Source organism: Cryptomeria japonica, chromosome 2, assembly GCF_030272615.1.
Source record: "Cryptomeria japonica chromosome 2, Sugi_1.0, whole genome shotgun sequence".
Classification (NCBI taxonomy): Eukaryota; Viridiplantae; Streptophyta; class Pinopsida; order Cupressales; family Cupressaceae; genus Cryptomeria; species Cryptomeria japonica.
This window is the reverse complement of record NC_081406.1, coordinates 252,409,314-252,437,044: the sequence shown is the minus strand read 5'-3', so window position 1 is coordinate 252,437,044 and position 27,731 is coordinate 252,409,314.

Genomic DNA, 27,731 nt, shown 5'->3' with positions numbered 1-27,731 from the left:
GAAGATGGTAAGATAATCAAGAACAAAGAAAGATTAGTTTTTAAGGGATATTCACAGAAAGAGGGAATTTATTATAATGAAACCTTTGCACCGATAACTAGAATTGAAGCAGTTAGATTATTTCTTGTTTTTGTAGCTCATAAGAATTATAAATTATATCAGATGGATGTAAAATGTGCATTTCTGAATGATGATCTTGAAGAGGAAGTTTACATTTAACAACCTGATGGATTTTCATTGACAAATGTTAAAGATATGGTTTACAGATTAAGGAAAGATTTGTATGGATTGAAGCAAGCTCCTAGAGCTTGGTATACTAGATTGGACAAATATCATTTGAAGCTTGGTTACACTAAACGTAATGCTGACAACAACTTATATTACAAAGTGACTAACGATGAAATCTTGGTTATTGATTTTTTTGTTGATGATATCATTTTTGGAGGAGAAGATGGATTGTGTAAGGATTTTGCTAACTAGATGCAGGAAGAATTTGAAATGTCTATGATTGGGGATAAAATTCGAATATTCATATGTCAAACAAAATACTTGAAGGAAATATTGAAGAAATTTGGTATGGAAAACTCTAAAATGGTAAGTATCCCTATGACTACAACTAATAAATTGACATTGAAGGATGATTCAACTCCTATTAATTTGACAAGATACAAATCTATGATTGGAGGTTTACTATATTTGAATCAAACAAGACCTGATATAATGAATGCAATATGTATTGTTTCAAGATTTCAAAGTAATCCTAAATAAAATCATGAATCCATAGTAAAAAGGATTTTACAGTATATACAAGGCACAACAAATCTTGGTTTATGGTATCCTAAAGATGAAAATTTTGATTTATGTGCATACACCAATGCAAATTGGGTAGGACAAGTAGATGACAGAAAGAGTACCACTGGCAGTGCATTCTTTCTTGGTAGCAGATTGATTTCATGGATAAGCAAGAAGAAAATTTGTACATCATTATCAACAGCATAAACAGAATATATTGCAGCAGCAACTAATTGTACCCAGGTATTGTGGATTAAGCAAATGTAGAAGGACATAAAGGTAAAATGAAAAGAACCTATAATCATTTATTGTAATAATTCAGTAGTAGTTGATATATCAAATAATTCAGTATTTCACTCTAAGACTAAGCATGTTTCTATCAAATATAATTTTTTGAAAGAGAATGTTGAAGCAAAAGAAGTAAGATTGGTTTATGTGAATACTAAAGAGCAGATTGCAGATATCTTTACAAAGCCTTTGCCTAAGGAAAATTTTGAATATCTTAGAGAGAAGCTTGGGGTAATACCCTCACTAGTAGAGACTTAGATGATTGAAGATTGACATCAAACCGACAAAAATTAATAGAGAAATCTTTTTTTTCCGGCTTTGATGGAGGAGAGCTACTTCTCAGGAGGAGTAGTTGGTTAATTGGTTGTATGTTATGGTATTTATTCTTAAACTGCTTTGGTATTTGATGTCAAAGGGGGATTGACATCTATGGAAAAATAGTATTCATTGGGGAGAGATATATACCTTTTCTATTTTGATTTTGATTTCTGGTATGGATCTATTCTAGAGATTGTTGGTTTTTTGTTTTTGGCATTCTATTTTGGCACTTAGATGTTTTTCCATCTAGTGTTGCCATCAATGCCAAAGGGAGAGATTGTTGGTATTATGGATGTGTTGCATTGGTTTTTTCATTGATGTCAACACTTATCCGGTTTACTGATGAACTGACACATTGTGTTCACCGGCAAGGTTAGTGACTTATGTGTAGTCATCGGCATATGCTCACCGACAGGTTATATGGTTCATTGAAACTGATGATGACTTGTTATCATCTGGAGATCACTTGATTATGTCTAAGACATGGTTTGGATACATGGTTTTGGTGTTTTGGTTATTGGTCTAATCAAGTTGACATATTTGTTGTTACTGACAGATTGGTCTAGGTTATGGACCAATATACGTTATCTATTCCAGATCAGCACGACACATTATGGAGATGGTTTATTGATTGGATATTGTTGTAAATGTATTGAGCCAACATGTTGTATCGCATCATGACTTATTTGTAATTGATTTCATTATAATATTTTTAGTGAGCCAACCTACACATTTGGTCTTAGGTTTTGTATATATGTAAGATCTCACTTATGAGATAATGATATGACATTGTTTTGGTATGGTATTGCAACATGGTATGTGTGAATATTGAAGATCATATGAGCATACCATAGAGAAGGTTCAAGGAAGATTTGAAGGTGTTTATCAGAGCTTAACCAGTACCGAATCCATCATTGGAGATGCTATTTTGTGCAGTACATTGTTCTAGGATTTAACCATCCTACTGTAGTCATTGCGACTCCCATTTGAGCAGTGTGCTCTAGGCAGTTGCCCTTTCTGCAGTGCAGACCCCATTTGTATGCACATACTATCTGTAGTAGTATCATCTGATTGTGGGTAAGGTTTCCCACCATGGATTCCTTACAGGGTTTCTACGTCAAAATCTCTATGTTATGTGTTGTGGATATTGTTTCTCTTTCTATTTCATGCATTATGTTTCACCGGTATTGATATTAACTACTAATCTTCTAACCGACATTATGTTTGGTTTACCAGTATTAAGTATTAAGTTTGATTAAGTTATAATTGGGTTGAAATTAACTGACAACTGATTCACCCCCCCCCCCTCTCAGTTGTCCTTCCGGTTCCTAACAGAACATACTAGTAGGAACATAGAAATTGCAAATAGAACTAAACAAGAACTAAACTAAAAGGAAATATTTTTGGTTGATACAAGATTGCTCATAGACTGGGGATGCTCCTGCATCACATAAACATAGTTAACATCTAATCATCCATAAGGAAATAATGCATAGACAACATTCACTGAATCACACATCATAGCATAGTTCATTATAGCATAATATCTAAATAAAAACATCACTACATAATATATCCACAAAACCACTAAAAATTCAACCATAGTTAGAATGAGTATCGAACAAGCCTGATCAAGGGAGGGGTACTACACTCTACAACACTATTTTGCAATAGGTCTTGTAAGGGACTACTGCACTACTATGAGACTAATTACCTTTGTTGTCGGCAACTCTCACAACACTACTTCTTTTGCAGCCAACTATCTTCCACACATCACACACTCTCTCTCTCTCTTGATTGATGTCTTCATTCACCACTCATGTACATGTATATATATTAGAGGGTAAAATTATAGAATAGTGTGTCAACCAAGCCCAACATGTTATCAACAAGATCATGTCAGCCTCCACAATACTTATACACAATTCTTGTACATACTTCCAATTACCATTGCATATACCGAGATTACCGGAAAAAGGGAAAGGGTCATCCAAACCAAAGAGAATGGACCTATCATCACAAGATTAGGCTCAATATCTCCAAAATGTTGACTACACACATACCAAGAAAACCACAATCACAAAACTTGAAGAGATACTTCTGATAGCCATCAAAAAATGCAAACTCTAGGATACATGGCTGATACAGGGATCAAAAAAATTCCTAGCACCAAGATACTGAGGTGGATGAGAACTCAATGGGACCTCAAAATGTCATCACACAAAATTGTCCATGTTGCATAATAACTTCTAACCAAAAACTGCAACATGTGAACATCCATAATATCCATGACATCCGGACTAATATCGAGACCTACATACACTATTTGTTATAGAACCGAATGACTGGTTTGACATCAATGACAACATTAATCACACAAGTCTAACAATCTCCCCCTTTGTCATTGAGGGCAAAAAATATTCATAACATGACTGCGCCAACTCCCCCTTACTTATTCAATTCCTCAAAACCTCATTCATTGAACTCATATTTCTTTCTCCCCCTTTTGACATCAAGGACAAAGAATTCCTCTAATTAAAAAAAGAAAAGAACATATATGTACAACCAAAAATGTGAATCTTACACAAAGAAAATTTTAGATGCTCTTCTTCAAAAATATAATCTTCTATTTTCCTTCAGTTCATGAAGAAGAACTTCCCAAGAACGTATAGCTATTTTGATACTTACTGAAAGGATTTAGCACTCAACCAACAAATCAACCAAATTTGAAAATTTATCTGGAGCAGTTGGATTCTTCTTCAACTCTACTCTATTCTCAAGCAAAATTAAAAGTGTTCTAGCTTGGCTTCAACAATCTCCTTAAATCTCCAAAAAATGCTCACAAAGTCTTCTTTCTTCCTTTGCAACAAAAGAATCTCAGCCCAAAGAGAATTAACTCTTTTCCTCTTCTCACCATCCTTATCATTCAAAAAATAAAAAGATTTACTTAGATTTGTCAGTTCGGTTTCAATAGCATCAATTTTACCTTTGTGCTTCATAGTTAATCTTGGCTAAGAGATACAATATCTATAGATTTTTCTAGTGTCGTGGATACAATATCTTAATTATTTTATGCATTTTGACAAGTACTTTTGAGCAATAGTACATTCATTCAACAGACTTTGCATATCTATGCTTTTTTCTTCAATTGACTGCTAAGACATTGTTTCTTTTAGGATCTTAGTCAAGGATTCCAGAAGAAGATTACTGATATCTTCTAGACTAATGTTGTTCTAGATCCAAATGCTTCATCAAAATTCTCTCAATTTTGTCTAAATCAACCGAGTGGTGCAGCCATAATCCGATGGGTCCCCAAAGAGAACAGACTAGATCATGTAGCAAGAGTAACACAATGGAAACAACAACAACAAACTGAAAAAATAATAGAATCAGATTTTTCACACCACCATATATTCATCATCGATCATCCGATAATCAATCAGTTACATGCAGGCTAACAAGCCAGAATACAACTGGTAATCAACCGGTTACATGTAGGGACAAAATACAATCCATCGAGATCTCTGAGAGAGCTCTGAATTATCAATCCTGTAACTAGGAACTCATAAACCTCTCATTGCCTACTAAGTATCTCTTATAACAATATTTATACCCTTTGGAACATATCTGGGTCAGCCACAAAAGATTAGATTTACTAAGACAGGAAAATGAAACGTGTAAATAGGTCAGCCCCAAGAATGAAAGGAAATTCCTCTGGAAAAGAACAACCAAGGAGTGCGGATCAACAGAAGGTCAGACAAGGACTCAAAATCATTGAGCAAGACCCCAAAGAGATCCACCTGCCAAGAGACCACTCTGCACGAGAAGAAATCAACAAATTAGTTGTTAAGCTCAAAAACTACTCCGGGAATCAGAATAGTCAAACCAGAAGCAATATCTCACCAGAAAAGAATCCAAATGAACTGAGAATCTGCAATTAAGAATGAAAAGCAACCAGCTACTAGAAGAACATAGAAACTGAAACACTAAACTTGAATAGAACAAAACTGAAAGGAAATATTTTAGTTGATACAAGATTGCTCATTAACCAGGGATGCTCCTGCATTAGACACCCCAGGTAGAAAGAGATGTTCCATGAGAGGCAACTCATAAACATTTAAAAGGACTCGAGATAGAGACTCCATACTAATTTATGATCCAAGCATCTTCTTTATCTACAAACTTCTTTCTTAGCTCCTCTGGAACCTCAATTGGGTTCTCTAATTCCTGACTCTCTTTATTTCTTTTTCCCTACTTTAGACCTACACACTATCTTTGACTGATGCTCCCTTTCTTCTATAACTGATTTATTTCCACCATAAGACTTCAGCTGGTCTACTACCATAACCTTACTACCATCCAGTTTCTTCTTACTATCAGACTTATCTATCAGACCCTTCTGCAAGTATTTGCAACCCTCCAGTATAACCTCAGCAGTCGGTTTCTCCTTACTGCAACTCTCTCTAAGACTCAAATTCCCCACTTCCTTCGCTTTCTCCTTCAAATAATCCAATGTGAACTTTCGCCCATCCTTCTCAATAGTGATCAAGTTTCTTCTATAGTCATAGATAGCTCCTTTATAAAACTACCAAGGTCTTCCCAACAAGACATGATAAGCACTCATAGATAAAACATCACACAAGACCTCATCCCTAAAAGGTCCAATATTAAAACTCACCAAACATTGCTCTTTTACTTCTAACTTTTGATCATCTTGTAACCAACTTACCTTGTAAGGAAAAATGTGCTCAAGCCTCTTCAATCCAAGATTCACTACCATCTCCTTAGATACTAGATTATCAGTACTTCCACTATCCACAATAACCTTGCAACACTTATCACCTAATTTGCACACCGTCCAGAAAAGACTCCTCCTCTGAGTAGGTATGATATCTTCATTTCTCTGGTCTCCATCATGACTCTTCTAAACATAAGGTATTCTCCTTTCTCCGATGCACATTCAATTCTGGTAACTCCATCTTCTTGGTCCTCATTTGTCGCACAACATCTTACCATTCCCTGCTTGCATTCATAAAATCTATGTCCGGTTTCTCCACATTTGAAACATTTGCTTGAAAATTCTTTGCTGCTACTGCCACTCCCTTTTCTCTATATTTTTTGATCCAGTTCTTTATTCCACTTAGGTTTTAATTCTTCTTCAATACTCCACTTCTCCGTACTCATCTACCCCCTAAATCTCTCCTTCCCTATAGGGTTATTTGGTTGTCTTCTTCTCACCGTCTCCTCAGCCTTCAAAGCATACTGGTAAACTTCCTCAACTATGAAAATCTTCAACATAATCATTTCAACCTGAATGTTAAATGCAAGTCCATTTATGTGCCTTTCCACCTTTTCTCTATCTATCTCTCTATGTCCAAATCTGATCATTACTTTGTAGAACTCCTTAGTATACTCTTTCATAGTCATGTTTCTCTGCTTCAAGTTTTGCAACTTCTTGAATAGCTCCAACTCGTCTCCTAGAATGAACTTAGCATTCAATCTCACTACCATCTATCTCCACCGAGTGATCTTCATTTCACCATTCTCCACTCTATCTCTCTCCAACTCTTTCCACCATAATGTACCATGCCCTTTCAATTTAGTTTGTGCCAACCTAACCCTCTGCAGGTCCTTAACATCCTCAAATTCAAAGTATTCCTCCAACTCTCTGATCCAATCAATCAAATCTTTCGTATTCAGCATCCAAAAAAAGTTTGAAATCTCCACTTTATGTATTTTACTTGATTGTGCCACTACTCTCAGAAATATTTCTTCTCTTTCATCTTCTGATCCTTTAGCCTCTTCCGCCTCAAGCTCTTCTCTAGCTTCTTCATATTCATCCTCAAACTCTAGATTCCTCTGCAAACCAGCCAATGCAGTCCAAATCCCATGCCTCATCTCATTCTTGAAATACTCCATCATCTGCTCTACCCTCTAGGGGTTCATCCTTCTAGGCGACATCTCCTCCTTTCCTTGGGTGAACTACCTCAACTCGATGATCTGACTGTCAGTTTCAATTGCCTCACACTTGGCGATCTATTGAACACACTCGCAGTCTGCCTCCACTTGACAATCTGTTCACCCAATGGAATGCCTCAAGGTTTGCAACTAGTCTCTTCCACAAATCAGTTCATAACCAACTCTGATACCACTTGGTGCGAGCATAATCTAGTGGGTCCTCAAAGAGAATAGACCAGATCATGCAACAAGAGTAACACAATGGAAGCAACAATAACACACTAAAAAAATAATAGAATCCAATTTCCGCACCATCATATATTCATCATAGATCATCTGGTAATCAACCGATTACATGCAGGCTAACAAGCCAGAATACAACCGGTAATCAACCAGTTACATGTAGGCTAACAAGCTAGAATACAATCCATTCGGATCTCTAAGAGACCTCTAAATTATCAATCTCATAACTAGGAACTCATAAACCTCTCACTACCTACTAAGGATCTCATATAACAATATTTATACCCTCCGGAACATATCTAGGTCGGCCACAAAGGCTTATATTTACCAAGACAAGGAAATAAAATATGTAAATAGGTCAGCCCCAAGAATGAAAGGAAATTCCTCCAAAAAAGAGCAACCAAGGAGCATGGATCAACAAGAAGGTCGGCCAAGGACTTAGGATCATTGAGCAAGACCCCAAATAGATCCACACACCAAGAGATCACTCCGCATGAGAAACAATCAACAAATTAGTCGTTAAGCTCAAAAACTGCTCTAGGAACTAGAACAGTCAAACCAGAAGTAACGTCTCACTAGAAAAGAATCCAAATGGACTGAGAATCTAGAATTAAGCATAAGAACATGCCTGGAGACCAAAAATATGATCCACAATGAAAAGCAACTAGCTACCAAAAGAACATAGAAAATAAAACACTGAACTTCAACCAAACAAAACAGAAAGAAAATATTTTGGTTGATGCAAGATTTCTCATTGACTGGGGATGCTCCCGCATCAACAAGGTCAACCGTTTCACACCAATCTTCTTAATTCCGTCTACACTGACAACCAACCTTAACAGTTTAGGCTCATCATTTAAGTCTCCAACTTCCTTCTCATTCACTTCTAAAACTCCTCTATCTACAGGGGATTCCAAATCCTCAATTATCACAGTATTTTCTACCTTGCTCCCTTTGGTTCTGAAAAATCAACAGAATAGACTAGCTCATTTTCTTCTTTTCAGAAGATGAATCTCCATAATCGGAGGAGAATGAAATAGAAACCAGGCCAACTCTCCACATATCCAAAAATTATTTAAAATAATTATTGCAAATCTCCTCTCTATTATCCAAACTATTCAGATATCTGAATATTTGTCTTGCAATTGGCACACCAGATTCCTAAATGACTTTCTTTTGCTAGAAGCAATTCTAAACAGTACATGAATAAACTCACAAGTAATGAACCATACTGGAAAGCATAATTCTTCTCTTTTGTCATCTTGAAATTTCATAACAATAATTCTTTCAGTAATTCACACAAGTCAAATGATTTTTTCTCCATCACAAGCATATATGCCATATACACTACAATTACTGAGGTGGCTCCTTCCCTATTTCTAAAATAGACTTTATAAGAGATGCCATAGGCAACATACCTCACTACAAGGTTGATGATTGTATTTATGATTATAGCTTGTTGATCACCCTATACACTGGTTATGGCTTCCACTTACCTATTCAAAATTGATTTCTTTGCCAAAAATTCTCCATTGTCACACAAGTTGGTGATCATAAAAATGATTTCCTTCATAACTGGATAGGGTTTATCCAACAAATGTAGTTATCTCACACATGGCTAATAATTACTCCGATTACCTCTGCATTGTCAAACCAAGGGAATTTGGTCTAGAGATTCAGACATTTTCCTTCTAATTCTTTGACCTTCTGCAATTCATCATCCTTCAAACCTGCTTCAAAAACTTTGATCTTCTTTGGGTTAAACTCATCCAAGAGCACTTTGTACACAATATGAAATTATTCACTGGTAGATTCTTTGACGATCATTTTTCCTTCCATAATTTCTCCTTTTGGTCACTTTATTGCTACTCTACTATTTGCAATGATCTCAAGAAAATGTAACTGATATGAAAGAAATGAATTCAAGAATTGATACTTATCTTACTAAAGATGCTTCATTAGGGTTTTGCTGCCAAGAACAGTATTTTCCATGATGCTATCATGATTCCTCTGATTACTAGATACCACTTAAGCACTATCATGCCGAATTAGTGACATGATCCATTCAGATGGGGAGGCTAGAAGATTTTTCTTACAGATCAAAAATCCCCCTCACTCAAAGCTCTAAACTTAATTTTTGGAGGAAGGGGTGCCTACACTAGATTCTAGTACATCAAGCTCACTTTCTTTTTTCTCATTCTTATTTCTCTTCACCCAGTTTACTTTCTTCTTTAATTCATCATTCTTCATTGCACTCTTTTCAATAGATTTTTCATTTCCTTTCCTACATTGGTTAGCATAATGTACAGGTTGATTGCACTTGAAACAACTAGTAATTTGCTTCTCAAATCTTATTGGTAGAGATCTATAGCTACATTACTGGCCTTGTGTCCATAGTTATCGCAATTGTAATAGTGTCCTTGAAAGTTATAACTCTTCTTGTTTGCAACAATCGAGATAATTTTGATTCACAACATGATTCCTACAAGCCTTATGTCCAAACATCTTGCAACCATAACATTGAATGCTTCTATAGTTCAATACCTTGTATCCAAATTTATTGCAGTTAAAACAATAGCCATTAAAAGATGGATACCTTTGTGCATTGGGCTATCGGATCGATGGTCTTGTTGCATTTGATTTTTGATTCCAAGATTTCTTCTCAACTTTTGACTTCTTCTTTGTATCAGCCTTGACTTCCTTATTTTCTTCTTTAACATTTCTATATGGGCACACACTGGTTTGCAAACCAAGTCTGGTTTTATCCGACTTAACTTGCTGCATGCTGATCAAATCTTCCAAGAGCTTTCTACTATCAAGGATCTTGTTCTTTGCCTTCAGATTCTTCACTTCTTGCTCAACATTTTCACATTCTTCATATTTTAACTTTTATGTCTCTTTTAGGAACTGTTTTGTCTTATCTTTTTCCTCTATCTTTTGCATTAGGTCTTTGATGGTCTCATTCACTTGATTCAACTGATTGTTAACCTCCTTATGTCTCAACTTGAATTACTGGATTTTCTCTCCCAACTTTTGTACACATTCATTTGCCATCTTCACATTGTCTGATTCAACGGTTTCAAAATCTTCAAAGACTGTCTTCAATTCTTCATCCATCTGAAATTATTCATCCAAGTATATAGGTGTCATGGCTCAACCAACACGGATCTCCCTCAAGCGGTTAAGATTTCCAAGCAAGGGACCAAAGCTCTAATATCAATTGTTCATCAGGTTGAAAGCACCAGAATACTAAGAGGGGGGGGGAGAATTAGTATTACCACTTATTAAAAATAATAAACTTTTTACCAATTAAAGTTTTCCTTAAAATATATCAAACATACTTGACTAAAGAAAAACAGTTAATGCAGAATAAACAAGAATAACACAACCACAAGATAAACACCAAAATTTGTCTGTGGAAAACCCAAATGGGAAAAACTATTGGCATTTGATGTTGTTCTGGTGATGCTCCAGTGAAGATTGGTGATATTTGATGCATGTAGATTCTTAGGAGTTGTCAGTGATGGAAAATCATCTTTTTTATCTTATCCGGTATGGAGTTTTGGTTAACCGGATGTCTTGAGTAAGTTTTCTAGTATCAAGTCTACCCGGTGAAGCTCAGTGTGGGCATTTCTCATTTTTAGTGAAGTAGATTTTAGTTTTGGTGATCAAGGTTAGTTGATCGAGTATCAAAAACATATTATCATGCAAATCCACCCTCCTATATTGCTTCCTAAGCATATTTGGAGATATGATATCCGATAGAACAGTAAAACAATGTTATCTTCATTATTATTGATGAAATGTGTAGTTCGGATTTCTTGGATAGATTCTGGTGATTGGTGATGTGTTCGGGATAATTGGTGAGACCTATAGGAAGCATGTGAACATGTATTTTGGGTCTATAATATGTTTTAGAAATGATTTGAACTGACTTGAAACATTACACGTTTCATATTTTGATATTTTGTGAAGCCGACTTATGAGAGATAAATTTTGTTTGTGCGGGTATATAAGATCAACTTGGATAGTATTTTTATGAGATTTTATGGTATGTTCAATGGTTTTAGGAGCAATTGAGTGTATTTTCACATGTGCATCCCGAATTGTGTTGATCTGGTAAGCAGAGAAGAGTAGAATATAGCAGTTTAGCAAATTAGTCCCAGTGGATCACTTTGTGCCTAACCAGAACTGATATTTGGTATAGTTAGATGTTGTTTTCTAGTTCATTGTTCATTTTAATCATTCTTTAATTATCAGTAAGGTAGTGAGCCTTCCTTTGGGGTTGTAGCCTTATTTTTGTAACTGAGCAGTGAGCTCTAGGAAGTGTGCCTGAATGCAAGTGCATTCCCCTTTTGTAATATTATTTTAGTACTAGCCATAGTGGAATAATATTGTGCGTTCAAATACCACCGTGGTTTTTCCCTTTTCGGGTTTTCACATAAAAATATTGGTGTTATGGTTATGTGCTTGTTTTCTTTATGTTTCTGTATTTCAATTTATTATTTGTGCATTCAGTTGATTAAGAATCCGATTAACAAATTTGTAAATACTGGAACACTGATCACCCGCCCCTCTCAGTGTTCATTGATACTAACAAAAACCATAGAGAGTGTTAACTCTCAAGAAAATATAACTAGTAATAGTTGTGTTTACAAATAGGTGGCTCATTGCCAAATTACAAAAATGACTCACTACTGGACTGCTCACTGTAGATACAAAAAGAAATGGCTAACTGTCAGAATTCTCACTACAAATTAAAAGGTTGATCCAAGAAGCTTTGCATCTCAAAATGCATGAGATCAGTTCCAAGTTTAATCTCAAATTACAAATCTCAGATTTTACAGAAGATCTAGTTAGAGATATCTACACCACTATTTTACAATAGGTCCGACAAAAGACTACTGCACTACTGTGACACTAATTACCTTAGTTGTCTACAACTCTCACATACACCGATTCTTTCGCTACCAACTATCTTTTTCACATCACGCACACACTCTCTCTTGATTTGTGTCTTCATTCACCACTCATGTACATGCATATATATACCAGAGGGTAAAATTATAGAAGTGTGTTGGCCAAGCCCAACACATTGTCAATAAGCTCATGTCAACCTCCACAATACTTCTACACAATTGCTTTTCATACTTCCGATTACCAATGCATATATTGAGATTACTGGAAAAAGGGCAAGGGTCATCCTAACCCAAGAGAATGGACATATTGTCACAAGATTAGGGTCAATATCTCCAAAATGTAGACTACACACGTACCAAGTTAATCACAATCACAAAACTCAAAGAGATACTTCTGATAGCCATAAAAAAATGCAAACTCTGGGATACATGACTAATACTAGATCAACAAGAATTCCTAACACCGGGATACCAGAGTTAATGAGAACTCAATGGGACCTCAAAAGGTAATCACCCAAAGTTGTCCATGTTGCATAATAACTTCTAACCAAAAACTACAACACCTAAACATCCATAACATCCATGACTTCTAGATTGATATTCAAACCTGCATACATTGTCTGGTATAGAACCTGATGACTAGTTTGATATCAATGACAACAATATTCACACAAGTCTGGCAATTAAGGATGTAAAAAATTGGTTTGTTGTTGAGTTTGATCGATGCCTTACTTGAAGTTCATAATGGAAGATGGTCAAATATGTATGATATTGATGTTTCTATTGAGTTTGATTGGTACTCTAGTTAAAGATTGTTATGGAAGATGATCAAAGATGTGTGATATCAATGTGTTATAATTCATATTACTATTGAGTTGGGTTGGTATCTTAGTTAAGGTTATGCTATCACTGATGTTAGTAGTATATTTAGCTTGGTATTAAGTGTTTAGATGCTATCATTGTCTAATGGAAATGTTATGCTTACACAATGAATTTTTTGGAAGATCAGTGTAGCAGAAGTTTTAATATGAAGGAAAGAGTATTTAATGCCCCAGTGGAAGACTATTTTGATCTACATTGTGAAGAGTATGGTGGGTGTACTTGGATATAATTTAAATGTTATGTGAATGGTGTAATATTAATTTTGTAAATCGTTTGGATGTTTAGTTGACAAGACTAGTTGTTGCTATTGTCTAACAATGAGAGTGTCCACCAAAATGGTCCAAAATCTACTTGGTGGCTTTCGGATATGTGAATTTAAGTATTGCATTTTGGAGAAAATGCTTATTTGGTTTGTGTAGTGTTCCATCTTGAATATCTAATTTTGATTTTACTCCACATGTGAGTTTTGCAGGTCTATGCTTAGTTTTATCAGCTATGTTGGGTCTCATTGTGCCCGAATGAATTATCTTGTTTGGATCATTATTTTTGGTTTGAATATGCATTGGAGGTTAAGCTGGAATATTGTTTTATGTCTCACCATGGTGTGTGAAGATCCACATTAGGTAATTTGTATTGGAAGATATTTTTGGGCCAACTAATTATTGGATTTTACCATTTATCTACAAGTTTAATTTGGAACTAGCTTTGGAAGATGTGTTAAGGTATGCGGTTCTTTGGAATGAACTTAGAAGGATTTGTGGTGCTGATTTTGTTGGCATATGTGCAGAGTTTGATGACATGATGATATTGTATGTTGTCATTGATGTCAATATGCTGAAGTATGAACCGGTATATTGAAGTAAGAAAACTGGCAAGAGAACCAGTATGATGGTATGAAGTGAACCGATATGATGATGTGAACTGGTATATGTGAAAAGGTGAATCGATATGTTGGAATGTGAACTAGTATATGCAAAGTTTGTATCCAGCTTTCATTTAATTTGACTACTGGTTGGTAGTCTCGGCTTCAGGGTTTCCGGTTGATGCATTCCAAGTCTGTGTGATTCAACCGACGACATCCTGTGATGAGTTAGTATTGAAATGAAGATCAAATCATGTTGCCACGTTAGCCTTGTGCACGTAAAGGATTTCCTTGAGGATCTTGCAATGAAGAAGATTGATTTTATCTACCTCAAGAATGTACAAAATCTTAGTAAATGGTGGAGAGTGCGTGATGGGTTATTAGCCTCCAGAAGTGGCAAAAAAATGAACAATGCAGAATGTCTTGAGATTTGTTCAAGATTGTTTTACCCTATGTAATGTGTTTAAACGGTCAGAATTGGACCGACTGTATTGTTAACCTAGATGCTTAGGGTTTTAGGTTTTTGCCACCGACCTAATTATTGTCTATAAGGTCGATGATGATTCTCATTTGAAGCTATTGGCAAATGAATGTGTGTGAAGTGGTTCTTTCCAGACCAGTGTAGTGAGTAGAGATCTACAGAGTGTGATTGCAGATGTAAAGGAACTAAAGTGGATCTTCCTTGGCATTGAGTGTTGTTATCAGATCAGTGTATTACCTGTTGACTTCTAACCATTTCAGCAGTTGGAAAATCCTTTTACCGAGTAGCTTTAACAGGCTTTTTGTAAATCCTTTAACAGGGTGACCCAAAATCATAGAGTTCTTTAAATCCTCTGACAAGGTAACCTTTAATAGGGTTTTAACCTCTAACTAGATATTTAGCCATCCCTTAACCAGGTGATCCCTAGCAAGATCGGTTCCTAGCATAACCTATTGTAAAGTCTTTAACCGGACTAGGCTCCTAATAGAGCAGACTTCAAAAGATTTCAAGAACAACTTGTGGGTATTCATCCCCACCGTGGTTTTTCCTAGTTGGGTTTCCACGTGAAAAATCAGTGTGTTATGTGTGATGCATTTTCATGTGATGTCTTAGTGTTTTCTGTTAAGCAGTAAGGCATGTTGATCTAGTGTTCATTATATTTCTGATGTATTACTTGTTTAAGCATATGGGTGAAGTGGACATGAGATATTAGGTTTTGTGATGATCTAGATGTTACCGGTTTATGTCTTTCATAGTCTCGCTATGTTTTATCGGTAGTGCCCTAATTTAGATCGGTGATGTTGTTTACCAGTTAGTGTAGTCTTTGCAATTTAAGTTGTTAAAGAAGTTTTTGTCTATACTGATTCATCCCACCCCCAGTATCTGTTGAGTATTTACTGTTCATCATTATTCATCAATTGGTATCAGAGCATCCTCCAGGTCCTCTGTGTTATAAGCTTAACCGCATGAGGAAAAGATCCTATTCTAATGATGAAGAGGGAAGGTCCTAAGTTAAACAGAGATAACTTTAAGATATGGAAGATATGGAAGGACATAATGAAGATGTACATTAAAAGCATGGGTGCTCAACAATGGAACTATGTTGAGAATACTTATGTTGTACCTACTGATACTCTCACTGATGATCAAAGAAGAGAAATTCAAGAGAATGGGAAAGTCATAGAAGCTCTTATCAGTTGTCTATTTGATATTGAGTTTATAGATGTTCAGGATAAAGACAATGCCAAGGATGTATAGGATACTCTGGAGTCAATCTATGGTGGTGATGAGCATGTGAAGAAAGCTAAGGAAGAAAGCCTTAGAGGAAAATTTGAAGACATGCGGATGGTCAAAGGAGAGACCATTCAACAATATGGGATAAGGATTAAAACTGTTGTTGGAGACATCAAGAGTGCAGGAGGTACAATGGATGATTCCACCATTGTTAGAAAAGTTTTGAGATCCTTATTACTGGTGTATGCAATAAGGGTTGTCACTATTTAGGAGTTGAGATCTATTGACAAGACAAAGGTATCCCTCGATTCCATCATTGATAAGTTGACCACATATGAGCTAAACAATTATGATGGTAGTGTTCAAAAGATTGATTCAACCTTTAAAGAATCTGTTGCACTATCTAGAAAGGGAAAAGAAGCTAGTACTAGCTGTGAACCTAGACAAAGAAGAGAAATGGATGATGAGGAGATCCTGATGGAATTTGAAGCTCTTCTTGCCAAGAGGCTTCCTAAGGGAACTAGAAAATACAGAGGTAAGCTCCCTTTGAAATTCTTTTCTTGCAATAGGATAGGACATATTGTTGTCAACTATCCTAATAGTGATAATAAGGACAAACCGGAGAAGTTTAAAAAGTTCAAAGGAGGAAATAGGAGAAACTGTCTTATTGCAGTTGATGAAGGTGTCACTGATGATGAATCAGAACATGAAGAAAGCAAAGACATAGTGTTTGTAGCCTTCAAGGAAGAAGTGTCAGACAAGAAGGCTCTTGTCTCCTACTTTGATAATTATAATGAGTGGATTATTGATAGTGGTTGTTCTCACCACATGACTGGTGATCGGAAAAAGTTTCTGTCTCTGGAAGAGTATGATGGAGGTGTAGTCCAATTTGGTAATGATGCACCATGTATGGTAAAAGGAAAAGGGTCCATCTCTCTAAATGGAAAAAGTAGTGCTGATAATATGTATTGGGTAGAAGGTCTTAGGCATAACCTTTTGAGTGTTGCTCAGCTGAATGATAAAGGACTCACTCTAGAATTCAAAGATGGAGTATGCAAAATAAAAGGAAAGAGTGGTGAAATAATGGCCACTAGTATGTAGACCAAAGGTAACTTATTTTAGTTAAATACAAATATTAATCAATGTCTAATGGCTAAGTTTGATGATAGCTGGATATGGCATAGGAGACTCTACCATGTAAATTTTGATAATATTGTGAAGGCTAGTAAGATCAACACAGTTATAAGATTGCCTGTGCTGAACAAACCGGAGAATCCTTTGTGCAGAGAATGTCAACTAGGTAAAATGTCTTCCTCAACCTTCAAAAGTAAATCTTTCATAGCAGATAATTTACTTGATCTTGTGCATACTGATTTGTGTGGTCCTATGAAAACTAGGAGTGTTCAGGGAGATAGGTACTTTATGATTCTGACTAATGATTTCTCAAGAATGATGTGGGTCACATTCTTGAAAGACAAGTCTGAATCTTTTGGAAATTTCAAAGCCTTCAGAGCACTAGTTGAAAAGGAAAGCGGTAAGAGGATCAAATGCCTTAGAATCGACCAAGGAGGTGAGTTCACTTCTGGAGAATTCAATAAGTACTGTGAAGAGAATGGCATCAAGAGGCAACTGTCTACCCCCCAGAATCCATAGTAGAATGGACTAGAAGAAAGGAACAACCAGACTATAGTTGAAGCAGCCAAAACAATGTTGATTCAAGGGAAGGTTGCTCACACTTTTTGGAGAGAAGCGATGAGCACTGTAGTCTACACTATGAACTGGGTACTCATCAAGAAAGGTAAGGATAAAACTCCTTATGAGTATTGAACCGGTAAGACTCCTATAGTAAGCTACTTTAGAATGTTTGGTAGCAAGTATTATATTAAGAGAAGTGAACACCAAATCAAGTTTGACACAAAATGTGATGAGGGAATATTCCTAGGGTATTCCACCAAGAGAAAAGCTCTCAAGTGTTTTAACAATAGGACTCTGAGAATTGTTAGAGTTGATGAAACCTCTGAGAAACCTGAGGAAACTGACAGTGAGCGAGCAGTAGATGAACCGGTTGTAACCTTCTAGGAACCGATTGCAAAACAACCAAGTACCAGTAACAGTGCTCCTACACCAGTAGATGCTGATGAAGAGGAAAATCAAGAGAAATCAGTTAAGATCATTCCTAGGTATGTAAAGTTGCATCATGATCCAAAGCAGATCATAGGGGATAAGGATGCAGGAATACTTACAAGAAGAAAAGTCAGGGAGAATCCTTGCATGATTTCTGAATTTGAGCCCAAAACATTTAAAGAGAAACATAAAGATGAAGACTGGATTAAGGCTATGGAAGAGGAACTTGACCAAATAGAAAAGAATGGTACATGGTCTTTGGTACCCAGACCTGAGCACAAAAATGTTATTGGCACCAAATGGGTTTTTAGAAACAAGCTGAATGAAGATGACATAGTGGTAAGAAACAAAGCAAGATTAGTATGTAAGGGATATGCTCAAGAAGAAGGAGAAGACTATGGAGAAACCTTTGCTCCAATAGCTAGATTGGAAGGAGTTTGAATGCTTCTTGCATATGCAGCCTTCAAGGGATTCAAAGTGTATCAGATGGATGTGAAATCTGCATTCCTAAATGGAATACTTGAAGAGGACGTGTATATAGAGCAACCAAATGGGTTTGCCTTATCAGAAGACAATGATATGGTATGTAGGCTACATAAAGAATTGTATGGATTGAAGCAAGCACCTAGAGCATGGTATGAACTCTTACACTCCCATCTTGTGAAGATTGGATTTGAAAGAACAAGTGAAGATAGAAATATCTATCTAAAGTTAGAAGGAGATCAGATTCTGATCTGTGAAGTGTTTGTTGATGACATAATTTTTGGTGGAGATGACAAGATGAGTCATGCATTTGCAGATGAAATGAAGAAGGAATTTGAGATGTCACTAATCAGAGAGATTAATTTCTTCATTGGACTACAGATTCAACAAATGAAAGATGGTATCTTTATCACGCAGTCCAAGTATGTCAAAGAGGTGTTGAAGACCTTTGGCATGGAAGACAACGAACTGGTTGGTACACTGATGATGACCAGTTGTAAATTGTCAAAAGAAGATGACTCAGCATTGGTGACTGAGAAGGAATACAAGTCAATGATTGGTAAGTTGCACTATGTAGTACACATCAGACCAAACATTGCACATGCAGTGGGCATTGCTGCACATATCTAGAATAGTCCAAGAGAATCCCGCTTGGTAGCAGTCAAGTGGATTTTTAGATATTTGAAGGGACCTATAGATTATGGATTGTGGTATCCATATAGTAATGATTTCAATCTCAAAGTGTTTACTGATACTGATTGGGCTGGTAATATGGACGACCAGAAGAGCACAATCGGTGGTGCATTCTTTCTCGGTGGTAGACTAGTCTAATGGATGAGTAAGAAGCATAGTTGTATCTCTCAGTCTACAGCTGAAGCAGAATATGTTGCAGCATTTATGAACTGCACTTAGACATTTTGGATGAAGCATGTATTAAGTGGTTTCAAAGTCCTTGTATCTAAACCGGTGAGTATATTTTGTGATAACACAAGTGCAATTAATATTTACAAGAATCCAGTATTGCATGCTAGAACCAAGCACTTTGAGCTCAAGTATCATTTCTTGAGGGAGAATGTTCAGAACAAAGAGGTTGTATTGGAACATGTTTCCAATAAGGAGCAGTTAGCATATATATTCACCAAGCCTCTACCAAAGGCTACATTTACCTATTTAAGAGGTGAATTAGGGGTCCTGCCCCTTCAAGAGGTGAACTAAAGGTATGTGTTCCACATCAATCAGGTATTGCATTATCAAATCTTTTTAGGATTGGTGTGTTGAAGGATGCTACTCCTCAGGGGGAGCAACATAATGGAACATGGATGTTTGTGCCAACACTTTGGCATTGTTGTCAAAGGGGGAGAAGATGTGAAGCAGAGAAGATATCTACAGTATTGAAGACACATTATATGAAAGAAGATGTAGAGATATATTTGTGTATTTCCATCAATGACAAACACGGAGATTGTTGGCATATGTGCAGAGTTTGATGACATGATGATATTGTATGTTGTCATTGATGTCAATATGCTAAAGTATGAACCGGTATATTGAAGTAAGCAAACTAGCAAGAGAACCGATATGATGGTATGAAGTGAACCGGTATGATGATGTGAACCAGTAAATGTGAAAAGGTGAACTGGTATGTTGGAATGTGAACTGGCATATGCAAAGTTTGTATCGGGGTTTCATTTGATATGCCTACCATTTGGTAGTCTTGGCTTCAGGGTTTCCGGTTGATGCATTCCAAGTCTGTGTGATTCGATCAAAGACATCCTGTGACAAGTTAGCATTGAAATGAAGATTATAACATGTTTCCATGTTAACCTTGTGCACGTGAAGGATTTCCTTGAGGATCTTGCATGAAGAAGATTGATTCTATCTACCTCAAGAATGTGCAAAATCTTAGTAAACGGTGGAGAGCGCGTGATGGGTTACTAGCCTCCAGAAGCAGCAAAGAAATGAACAATGTAGAATGTCTTGAGATTTGTTCAAGATTGTTTTACCCTATGTAATGTGTTTAAATGGTTAGGATTGGACCGACTGTATTGTTAACCTAGATGCTTAGGGTTTTAGGTTTTTGCCACCAACCTAATTGTTGTCTATAAGGTCGATGATGATTCTCATTTGAAGCTATTGGCAAATGATTGTGTGTGAAGTGATTCTTGCCAGACCGGTGCAGTGAGTAGAGATCTACAGAGTGTGATTGTAGATGTAAAGGAACTGAAGTGGATCTACCTTGGCATTGAGTGTTGTTATCAGATCAGTGTATTACCTGTTGACTTCTAACCATTTCAGCAGTTGGAAAATCCCTTTACCGAGTAGCTTAATAGGCTTTTTGTAAATCCTTTAATAGGGTGACTCAAAATTATAGAGTTCTTTAAATCCTCTGACAAGGTTACCTTTAATAGGGTTTTAACCTCTAACCAGGTATTTAGACATCCCTTAACCGGGTGATCCCTAGTAGGATCGGTTCCAAGCAGAACCTATTGTAAAGTCTTTAACCGGACTAGGATCCTAATAGAGAAGACTTCAGAAGAGTTCAAGAACAACTTGTGGGTATCCATCCCCACCGTAGTTTTTACCAGTTGGGTTTCTATGTGAAAAATCAATGTGTTATGTGTGATGCTTTTTCATGTGATGTCTTAGTGTTTTCTATTAAGAGGTAAAGCATGCTGATCTAATGGTCATTATATTTCTGATGTATTACTTGTTTAAGCATATGGGTGAAGTGGAAATGAGATATTAGGTTTTGTGATGATCTAGATGTTACCGGTTTATGTCTTTCACAGTCTCACTGTGTTTTACCGGTAGTGCCCTGATTTAGATTGGTGATGTTGTTTATCAGTTAGTGCAGTCTTTGTAGTTTAAGTTGTTAAAGAAGTTTTTGTCTATACTGATTCACCCCCCCCCCTTCTCTTAGTATCTGTTGAGTATTTATTGTTCATCATTATTCATCAAATTTTGGGTCCCCTCTTTCTCCAGGAGTGGACCGTATTGGATATTATTGGTCTAGATGGCCTAGGTTGTGTAATTTTATGTACTCTACTTTGGGATGACTTAGTTGAGAGTATCAATGAATATATTTGTATATAAAGATGAGAAAAGGTGTGTTTTAGTAGTGGGTGAAAAATGGGATCGAGTATACTAAGACCTAACCCCCACTCTCATTCACACATTGGAATATGAAGGAGCCTAAGGAAATGATTCAATTTGACTTCCTCTTGTGAAAGAGAGTTAAGGAATACTTTTAGGGTTTCTATTCCTTTGCATCTATGAAAGGGAAATGAATCAAATGGAAAGTAATGATAGGCTAAGATAGTGAAACATATGATAAAAGCTATATTAATTGAAACAATAGAAAGATACAGAGATGAAACTGAGATAGATACTACAAATCTGATAGAGGAATTCTGATGTACACCTGATACCAAAAATTAGGCTTGAGCTGAGAATCTAGAATCTTCAAATTGAAGTCCTAGAAATCTGAACTACCAAAATCTATCACTAAATACAGAGGACCAAAGCACTAGGAATTTTGGTCCAAGACCAGGGCACTAGGCATTTTGATCCAGAACTAGTGTGTTGGGTGCTCTAGTCCTAAAGATGTGAGACCTTCTTTTGGATTTGGTTTTGTCTCTATTGATTTTGGCTTCCCAAAAGTTTACAACTCTACTAGAAACCTGCAAATGTGCCAGTAACCTAGAAAAAGGTGTATGGGTGGCTATATAGGGTTTTTTCTTAGTCAAACCCCTTGTTTTTATGATTGCCACCTCCACAAATAGCCAACAAAGTATTGAAAAGTGTGTGTGCCCTAGAATATCATGTATTTGTAAGATCCTTATGAGCTAAAATGCAAAACTAGAGTTCTACCCTATGCTTGGAATAAAAACCCTAAATGAACATAATGTAAATGCTTCAAATCACAAATGCAATATGGATCTAAAGAAATAATATAAATCTTAAAATGAATGATATTGTTGGATGTTGCTGAGAAGATTGCTGGAATGATGCGTTGTCATTGATGTCAACATATTCTTCTGTGTATTTCAGTGTTGCAGTTTGATGGAATGAGTTGGTTTAGCATGTGTGTTGTAGATTAGCTAATGTAGTTTAAAGGGTTTCTAGTATGTTGTCTATATATGGTTCATTCCCATTTGTAGAGGTCTACATGATGTTTTGATTGAGTTATGAGATCCAGTATTGAGGATGTCATTCAATTTTTTGTGTTATTCGGTATTCTAGTTTGTGATTTGTATTGTTGCGGAATTGCTATATCTTTAGTTGTGGATGTGTGGGATGTGTTTTGGATATTGATGAGTGTCCTCAGTTTGAATCCACAAGAAAATCCTTTAGGTTGACAGTCAGTTAAGTTAATGTTCGTGTGCTCTGGTAGAGAGATAATGATGATTCTAGTGATCCAAGTTGGTGCGATTGTTGTGGTGCAATTCATGTTTCTTGTGAATATCTCTAGATCATTTTCTATGTGTATTGGTGGTCCACATTGATTATTGTGCATGTTATTAAATATTTTCTTTGTCTAGTGTTGTTCTTTGTGTTATGCGACATTCTTGGTGGTTGTAGCATGTTGTGGGTGTTCGAGGCGTAATTGTTGGAGGTATAGCATGTTTGCAGAATTGATTTGGGTCCAGAATATGTCTTAGTTGACATTGTTTTGGTCTGCGTGTATTGTTATAATGTTTTGTAATTTGTATCAAGGGTTTGGCCGACCTTGAAATATAGGTTGAAGGTTTGTATAAATAAGTGTAACAATCATGTAAGATGTATGTCTACAAATGTCTGTGATCTTTGAGAGTGTTTATGATTGAGTTATATGTGCGAACAAGTGATTTAATCTTTCGAAAGTGTGAAGGAGAGAAGAGAAGTATTGTAGAGAAGACTGTGAGCTTAACCAGAACTTTACTCAAGCATATGGAGATCCTATCTTCATAGTTCATGTGATCCAAATTATTGTTCAAATGTTTTTATAAGTTAGTGATACTTCCTATAAGGCAGTGAGCCTTTTTGGGTTTCTTATTTTGGAGCAGTGAGGTTGAGGAAGTCTATCTGAATGCATGTGCACTCCCATTGTAATATTCACATTTACTCCTAATAGGGTATTATCTCATTGTGGGCAGGTTCTAATCATGGTTTTTCCCTTAACTAAGTTTTCCATGTGAAAAATATTGGTGTTATGTGTGTTCTGATTAATATGAAATACAGGTTTTAAGGACCCGAAACCTTTAACATAGGAGCATAAAATAGTTCATCAAAAAGAATCTAGACCTACTTGAAACATCTTACAAAATGACTGGCAAAAAGGCCAGTGAATCAAACGGACAACAAATGAAAGAAACAACAAAGTGGAAAAACCAGAGAAAAGACAAAAAGATAAACAACAACTATAAAGACTTAAGAAGATTCGTCACTTTATTGACCAGCTGGTCATAGTTTTCTGCAACAATTTTGAGTTCTTCCATATCCTTGTTTAGCTTCTTCTCCTTCTTTTTGCCTTTGGTCCTTGTTCTAGGTCCTTGCACTTCTCCCGTACCTTCAATGTCTGGTTCCAGCTCTAGGGAATCCTTCTCATCCTCTAGTTTGCTGATGAGGATTTTGGTATTGTTGGTAGAGGCCTTTAGAATGCTATAGATTTGTTCAACAATACTTTTGAGCCATTTTTCAATTTTGTTGAATTTGTTATCAGTATCCACCATTCTCTAGTCCATAGCATTATCATTAGTTTTTATCTCTGTCAGGTCCTTCTCAATTTGCTCAAACCTAGGGTTGAAGGAATCTCTGATCTCTTCGGCTCTAGCAATAGTTTTAGTCAAATCTTCAACATATTCCGCCATTGATTTGCCTCCACCAATACTGATTGTCTCCAGAATTTGGACCATGTGGCTCAACTTCTTATTATCCTCAATAGTTTTCTTGTAACTATTAATTAACCAATCAATGGTGTCCACAAAACCTCTCAATCCCTCAGTGGGAGAATTTGAAGGAGGGGTTTTCTCACCAAGATTGTCCTATTCATTTTTGGGGACGTTGCCATTAGTGATCTTAATAACTTTTCCATCGACCCCCTGATCAAAACCTTCCCCTGTGGTCTCCTCCTCCAATTTCTGGTCGACTTTAGGATCCTTTCTCTGCACTTGTTCCTCCAGCTCCATAACATTATCTTCTTGCCTCTTATGTTTGTTCCTTGTCTAAATAGAAGCTTTGGTTTTCTTTTTTTGAGGAGACTAGTGTTCATCCTCAAAATCCTCAAAGACCTCCTCCTCCCAGGAGGAGGAGCAGATCTGGAAAACCTTTTCTTTTGATTTTTTCTTACCCTTTGAGGAGGAGGGCCTGGTAATCACTTGTTTTCTTTTCTTACCAGTTTCAGCTTTAGAATCATCCAGACTCTCCTCTGATTCACTCATCAAATCACTTTCAGACTTCTCACCCATTGAAAAACTAGAATTTGACCCTTCCTCCTCAGACTCAGAGATAGAAGGCTGAGGACAGGCAATTTGGTTGGCTTTTAGGTGATCATAAATTAACACCATAAGACCTTGATGCATGGTTGTATTACCCTTAGGGTTCTCTCTATGAGCCTTAATGGTATCATTCATTGAACACAACAGGAAATATGGAATATTAACTTTTTCATCATGCCTGAAATGGTTAAGCAATAGAAAATGACAACCATACACTTTTGTGAATCTTCCATCCAAGGTAACATAACGCATAATAGCAAACAAGACCTACCTCCATGGCTTAACAAATGCCCTAGGTGGGTAGTAGGTTTTACTTAGCTTTACCAGGTGCTTTTTCTCCTTTGCCATTTCGAGTATCAATCAATAGCCTCCTTGCTCAATTTTATGTCTCTGTAATAATTGATTCCTTCCCTGCGAAGATAGGTTACTTGAGTGATGAGGTCTTCATCAATGGAGATTGTCTGATCTCCCATCTTTAGGGTGTCCTTCCTCCATGTTTTTGCAAAAAAAGTTAGTGATTGTGGCATCCCTCCCATGGAGCCTCTCCATAAACTTTGAAAACCTGCCCTTCTGCAAATGTTCCAAACAACCTCCTTTTGTTTCCACTCCTTACAGTTGCTGGTTTCATAGCAGTGTCTATTTTCTCCCATTTTTTTGCTTTTCAGAACAAAATGTCGAGAGTTGCAGAGAGCTATAGGAAAGACATTTCTTGAAGCTACCACATATACCCAGAAAGTGTGGGAAAAGGTGGCTTTTGTCTTGTAATAAATGGTACCGACATTATTATAATTACTCATAGCCCTCCTATTAGTCTGTTTCATCATTATTTTGTCCATTTATGATCTTTGGGGTAATATTGTATTGATCCATGAATATGATCGATTTGATGTCATCGAGGAGACCCTCTTCACCCTTCTAGGTAACCATATTGTTTTGATTGACCGCCACATTGGCTGCCCAGTCAGCTGGACCATTAGCTTCATGATACATGTGGGAAATGAAGCATTTCTTGAAAGTATTGATGAGATCTCTAGCAACCTTTATTATGTTGTTGATAGTCCATGAAGGCTTAGAAGTTCCTTTTAGGCACTTGATGATGTTATTAGAATCCTCTTCAATCTATAGATAGGGACAGTTCCATCTTTTAGCCAAGAGAATACCTTGGAGAGAAGCCATAGCTTCCACCATGTCATCAGTTTGGCAACATATAGGAACAACAATCATTTCCTTACAACTGCCATTTTCATCTCTGAGAATTGCACCACATCCCGCAGGGCCAGGATTGCCTTTGGCAGCTCCGTCGAAGTTGGTTTTGAGCCAACCATGAAGGGGAGTGTGCCATTTGGCTTCTAGTCTCTTGTTTAGTTTAGGATCAGTACTACCAACACTCTTCATATTCTAGGAGCTAAAAATGTGAGTTTCCAAGGGGTTGGCATAAATGCAAGGGTCCCCAATGATCCCAATGTTCTCCACAATAGCCCTTTGAATTTTCTGGAAAACAATAGCCTAGGTGAGAGAAGTGTCCCTGAAGATGTGGTTGTTCCTTTCTTTCTAGATCTCCCACAAAATGTGAGGGAGAGGTAACTACCACAAAGATCTCAAAGAGGGGTTAGACCAATGATAACTCCAAGAATGGAACAATTCACTGATAGTGTTAGGAAACACCCAATCCATGCAAAAATTCTTAAGAAATCTCTCCCAAATTGAAACAGTGAAGGAACAATGGATAGCCAAATGGTCCATAGACTCTTCCTCCTTAAGACATAAAGCACATCTATTAGGGAAGGAAAAGCCTCTAACCTTAAGATTATCTAAGGTCAATATTTTTTTTGAAGGATAGTCCAATAGAAAAAATTAATCTTAGGGATAAGACCCTTTATCTAGGCTTTAGACCAAAAGGGATTCTCTGAGGGGGCAGGGGAAAGAAAACCATACATAGAAGAGATAGTGATGTTGCCTTTAGGTTCATATTTCCAGATAAGGGAATATTCCTCATTGTACAACTAGGCAGAAGACAGATGGTTCTTAAGATTGATAAGGTTAGGGTGAATACTTTCAATGTTCTGCCATTTATCACCTATCCAATATCCCTCAACCAAGGAGCCAAAGACTCTAATACAGGGGGTAGCAAAAGGGGCCCAATCAGGGATTTCAGTCAAAGGCTTATCAAAAAGCTAGGGATCCTCCCAAAATGTAACTTTCCTACCATTTCCAACTCTCCATTTCACCCCTTTAGCAATACTATCTTTACACCTAGAGGCATGATTCCAAATATGGGACCCATTAATACTGAAATCAGAATTGATGAAAGAGAGAAGAGAATGAGACAAAAGAGGATACTTACTTCTCCAAATTTTACACCATTCACTATCAGAGTGGAACAGTCTCCAAACCTATTTAGACAAGAGAGATTCATTAAGGGTTTAGATTCTTCTCAAGCCCAGACCACCTTTACTTTTCGATTTGCACACCTTGTCCCAAGCCACTAAAGCCATTCTTGTCTTTTCCTCAACCCCTGACCAAAGAATTTTTTTTTGTATTTTCTCAATGGCATCAACATACTTCATTGGAATTATAAAGAGGCTAAGGGAATAAATAGGTATGCTTTGAAGGGATGCTTTAAGAAGTTGAATCTTTCTAGCCTGACTTAAAAGAGAACCTTTCCATCGAGG